Genomic DNA, 6,000 nt, shown 5'->3' on the forward strand with positions numbered 1-6,000 from the left:
CAGAAGCCAAGCAGGGTCAGCTCTGGATTCAAATGAGTCTGAGAGGTGTTTCAGTGGTCATTTTAGACTGCTGTGTGAGTGGAGAAGCAAGAAAGTTCCATTCTCCTGACAAAAACCTCTTCCACTAGTGGAAATTTACTGCCTGTGTCTTTAACTGAACAGTGGGCAAATAGTGAGCTGTGAAAGAGTCACAACCAGAGCCGGCTCGCCCATTAGGCAAATTAGGCATTTGCCTAGGGCAGAGCCATGACCAGGGAGCCATTTGAGCCCTCCCACCTACCCCGCTCTTGCCGCCACAGCCCTCGGCGCCCTCCTTGCCTCTGCTGCTCTCGCTGCCCCACTCTTGCCCTCACCACTGCCACTCTTGCTGCTGTGCTCGCTCACATGGCCCTGGAGTTGCTGCAGTGGCAGTGAGCAGCAGGCAGCCAAGGTGAGAGGTGGGTGGCGGAGGGTGGGCAGGGGGAGTGAGGGACACAGGGCAGCAAGCCTGCCTGGGGTGCCCTGACCCTGGTCACAACCCATCAAAAATAATGCCAGAGGCAAGGTTGTGCCATTTCACAAATAATGTATCAAAGTGGTCTGTAAACTCATTGGCAGAGTTGATGTCACACTTCAGCAGGTGAAAAAGAGTCCCAGTGGCTCTACAGTAACAAAGAAAGGGTCATTATACAAATATGTCAGCATCTTATTTTATCAATTGTCAGAGCACAATGTTCCCATTGAACAAGTTCACATTAAAGGAATTGGATTAGTCTGCTCTTTGCTCCTTAGATTGGCAACTGTCCCAAGCATATTTAACTTAGTGAGGGAATTCCTAATTATCAGATTGTCCCTCTGGTGCATTCTTCCTTTCAAAACAACAGAGAGTCATTCCTACTTGTTTGAATTTAGACCAAACAGGAAATATTACCATTTATGCTTAGAACAGTTTCCTTCATCTGCATCTCTTGATCTTTTATATCCCAATCCTTAACAAATTACACTTACATTTCATGAAACAAAAATCAAGTGCCAGCTACTGCATTTCTTTGTACTTGTTAAGAGACATAAAATTCCTATCTGACTAATGAACAAAAAGATCCTTTTGAACCAAGAAATTTTTCATGGTTTTGGACAAACTGTTGGGGATGTCAGTGTATGATCATAAAGTCATATGTACTCTAGACATGTCAATATGAATGTAGTCCACTTTCCAGTTTGCTGCAAATACACAGTAAAATGATCTTCGTATATTGAAGAAGCCTTTCTTCTGCTGCCTTTCGCTAATATGCCAAAGAAGCTCCTGTTGCACCCAATTTAAGGAAGGTCTCTACTTTGTCTAGTGACCCACACAAAAGACAAAATCAATATGCTGGCAACATGCAGAAACTCCTCTACAAGCTTGGAAGGAATACCAAGAATATGGATGGAATGAAATCAGAAACAAACCTTACTGAGGGGAACAATATACCGTGGAAAACAAAATGTCCTGGAGAATTAGCAAAACCAAGCAATCAAAATAATATCAAGCATACATTTATGACAGCCAAATTAGAATGTCCATGTTAACAAGCAAATATTCCAAGCATCCACGCACGAAGTGTGAAGCGTTCCACTCAAAATCCTAAGGTCAGAGACCCTTCTAAGTTTATTGATGTCAATAGGCTTAGAAGGTGCAAACTCTCCTGAGGAATGAACAGCATGGCATGCCTCTACCTCATCTAGTAGTCCTTTGTCTTCTGAGATGTTGAGGGCCAGAAAACCTGTTTCTTGACACCTAAAGATTAGCAGACAGAAGCTGGTTCCATGGTATCAAATGGAGGGTGAGAGAGGATAGCAAGCCAAAATGTTGGCAATGTGATGGTTGGGACACAAACACTAGAAAGACACCGCTGTACAGGGCACAGTCCTGTTCTTGTTCATTATCTTGTAGAGGTGATCTAGATGCTTATTTGAGCTTGAATTATAACCTATCATCACCCTCAGTTACACAAACCACAGTTATTTGTTCTTGAGAAGACACCTGGTGTTAGCAATATGATTAGACTCCAGGTCTGTAAACATAAGGAAATTGATTATTGCTATACCAGCATATCTTCCCTTCATCTTCCAGCGTTCTTCGAAGGACAACAGAACATGGGCTATATGTTGAATGCTATGCCATGAGAATAAAGTAATGTAAGGAAACACAGACAAAAGTTGGAAAGTTTTACTAGGAATGTTTCTCTAAATAGTGGAACTTATACCTGCCCAATCTTCTAAAGAAAGTGTCTCTGCTTTCCAGCTGAGTCTGAAAGGCAATGTCTAAATGATCTCTTCCTCTTTCCTTTGTTTCCCTTTCACTGGCACACACAACCTAACCATTATGATTCCAAGCTGCTCTTGCTTCTCAGGCACTTCCCAAGTTCATCTTCCCCTACCTTCAGTAGTTAGATAGTATCATGTGTCTTCAGATCATTCTGTAAATGGTAGTTTTGAGAACTGCTCAGTCTTGTTAAAGATACCCCATCCCTGCTCTCCAGAACTACAGTTTCCAGGATTCTCCGAGAAAGTGACATGATGTTACAAATGCTTTGTAGTACAAAAATAACTCTAAATACATGTTACAAAATGGCAAATAAGAATGGAATCCCAGCATTTGCTCAATTAAATGTAATACAAGACTCTGAATACAAGAATATGGCAAAAATTACAGTAACCTAAATTGGAAGTGAATATTTTATTGCACTAATTTTCAAAGTCAGTACATAATACATATTTTTCTGGCACCCAATTTAAAAAAATCAAGTTCAGCTTCTCATTTCCTGGTCAAATTGCCAGTGGGGAAGATGGTGGGACTCATGTCTTATGGGGATTAGGTGCCATTTATGTGGCGTTGAGCTAACTACTGAACTGGCCTTAGAAGACTGAGGTTGCTACATTCAGGAAAACTTGCTTTTGTTTTTGAACATGAACAACAGTCTTTTCAACAATCTCTCAATTTAAGATAAGAGGAGCAAAGCCTAATTTGCTTTTGCTTTTCTTCTTGCATTTGCTCAAGTTAGTAAGAACATTTATTTTTGGTTCAAAGATAGGGATGGGCATGAACTGGCTCACAAATTAACATTCATGTTGAATTTTGGCTGGTTCATGCTTCATGAAATCAAGTTTGTGATGGTCACCTGGCACAAACTTTCCATGAACTTTCAAGCTGTTTGTGGAGGTTTGTTCTAGTTTGTGATACATTCCCAGGCAGACTATCTCTGCCCAATCAAAATGTTTACAGAACTTCAAAGCAACAGCTTGGCGGACATGTAGAGGATCATCTGGGGGAGGTCTCTCATGGATTTTGATGTCTCTGGCTTGCACAGGATCTATTCTATACACCCCTGAACCTTATTCATTTTGACAGGTGCGGGTTCAGGAGGTTCAAAAGTGTATAGAACAGATGCTGTGCAAGCTAAAGACACAGCCCTGTAGCCAGACATTTTTGGGTGGGAAGGCCCAGGACATAAAAAAAAAGTTTTGGGAGGGGGGGCGTGGAGTCTCTGGGCCCCAGCCTCTCTTTCTCATGCTCTTGGGGTTGGGAAGAAGAGCCTGGGGAGAGTGGCGAAAACAGGGCTGCGCGGAGAGCTTGGGAGGACCTCACGACTGCATTTCCCCACATCGTTGGTGCCAACATGCACCATGACCACAGGCTCCTCCCCAGCACTGTCTATCAGCCTATCTACTACACGCGTAATGTCCGCTACCTTCGCACCAGGCAGGCAAGTCACCATACGGTCAGTACGCGGTTTCGCCACCCAGCTGTCTACTTGCCTAAGGATCGAATCACCAACTACCAAGACCCCCCCTCTCCCCGTGCGCCTTGCCAAAGGCTGAGCACATCTCACAGAGGTCTGAGAGGAGCAGAACAGAGCAGAGCAGCTCTCATAGCTGAGACAGCTGGAGAAGTTGCTGAGAATTTCTGAGTTTTGAAAGACTTCATTCTGAGGTTTGTGGGGCTGCCTAAAATTCTGAGGTGTGATAGCTGGTGAACTGCTGTTTGTTTGGTCTTTGTTTGGTTGATTGGGCTAAAGGTGAAAGAGATTGAGAGTGATTGCTGCTGATTGCTGAGGAGTGCCTCTGCTCCACCCTCTTTGCATTTTAAGCTGCACCTTGCCAAAGGCTGAGCACATCTCACAGAGGTCTGATAGGAGCAGAACAGAGCAGCTCTCATAGCTGAGACAGCTGGAGAATTTGCTGAGAATTTCTGAGTTTTGAAAGTCTTCATTCTGAGGTTTGTGGGGCTGCCTAAAATTCTGAGGTGTGATAGCTGGGGAACTGCTGTTTGTTTGGTCTTTGTTTGCTCTTTGTTTGGTTGAGTGGGCTAAAGGAGAAAGAGATTGAGAGTGATTGAGAGTGATTGCTGCTGATTGCTGAGGAGTGCCTCTGCACCACCCTCTTTGCATTTTAAGCTGCGCCTTGCCAAAGAGCTAAAGGGCTCTTGGCCTGTGGCTCTTCGCCTGGGGGCTCTCTAAGGAAGAGGAACCCAGATCCCTGATTTCCTTGTTCTCCCAATAAGGTAAGTTGACCCTCCAGAAGGGGAGCCACTTAAACAAACAGCATTTAAAGAGGACTGTGTATTATATATATATATATATATATATATATATATATATATATATATATATATATATATATATTGAAGATAGAATGCCAGCAGAGGGTTGGGGGCTTTCCAGTGTTTTGCACTGAGTGTCACATGTACGACTATCTGCCCAAAGGACAGAAGTCTTGGGTGTGTGCTCGATGCAAGGAGCTCCTGGTCCTCAGGGAACGAGTTCGTGCTCTTGAGCCCGAGGTGACTGCCCTGGAGAAGCAGAGACGGTCAGTTAGGCACTTGGGGAAGACTCTCGGGGGCGTATTAGATGAGCCCCACTCTGAACGTAGTAGCCCCGTTGCTGCCAGAGAGCGTGAGGGTCGAGAGGGAACAGGGCACTGTGCTGAGGATAAGGGGAATGCGCCCTCAGAAGGGACCTCTTCTTCGGTTGGTGAGCGGGAATCCTTTTGTGCCAAGGAACCATCCCTAGGCAGGGGGAGGGGGGGGGTTGGTAGTTGGTGATTCGATCCTTAGGCAAGTAGACAGCTGGGTGGCGAAACCACGTTCTGACCGTATGGTGACTTGCCTGCCTGGTGGGAAGCTAGCGGACATTACGCGTGTAGTAGATAGGCTGATCGACAGTGCTGGGGAGGAGCCTGTGGTCGTGGTGCATGTTGGCACTAACGATGTGGGGAAATGCAGTTGTGAGGTCCTGGAGGAAAAATTTAGGCTGCTAGGTGGGAGACTTAAGGCCAGGACCTCCAAGGTAGCCTTCTCAGAAGTGCCACCTGTTCCACGTGCAGGGCAGGAGAGACAGGCACAAATTAGAAGTCTCAATGTGTGGATGAGACGATGGTGTAAGGAGGAAGGGTTTAAGTTTGTTAGGCACTGGGATGCTTTCTGGAACAAGTGGGAGCTGTACAAAAGAGGCGGTCTCCACTTGTCCCCGGATGGAACCAGGCTGCTGGCGCTTAAAATCAAAAAGGTGGCAGAGCAGTTTTTAAACTAAATCTTGGGGGAAAGCCGACGGGAGATTAAATGTCTCTGGTTTGGGAGGACTCATCTCAAAGAGATGAAGTGTTGGCTGCTATTTTTCTACCGGGTAACGGACCAGAGTTGTCCACTGTGATGGTGACAAACAGTATGGACTGTCTGCCAGAGTCTCGAGGCGGCAGGAGGAAGCTGGTGGGCCTGGCTTGCCTGGGAAATTATAGATGTTTGTATGCAAATGCTAGAAGTGTTCAAAGTAAAATTGGTGAATTGGAATGTTTAGTTTTGGGAAAAAACATAGACATTGTGGGAATTTCAGAAACTTGGTGGAATGAGGGGAATCAGTGGGACACGGTGATTCCTGGATATGTTATATCGGAAGGATAGGGAGGGAAGGGTTGGAGGTGGGGTGGCTCTGTATGTCAGAGAGGGTATATGGTCCAGTAAGACTGAGGTCAGAGAATTAGATT

Source organism: Heteronotia binoei, chromosome 8 (assembly GCF_032191835.1).
Source record: "Heteronotia binoei isolate CCM8104 ecotype False Entrance Well chromosome 8, APGP_CSIRO_Hbin_v1, whole genome shotgun sequence".
NCBI classification, from domain to species: Eukaryota; Metazoa; Chordata; class Lepidosauria; order Squamata; family Gekkonidae; genus Heteronotia; species Heteronotia binoei.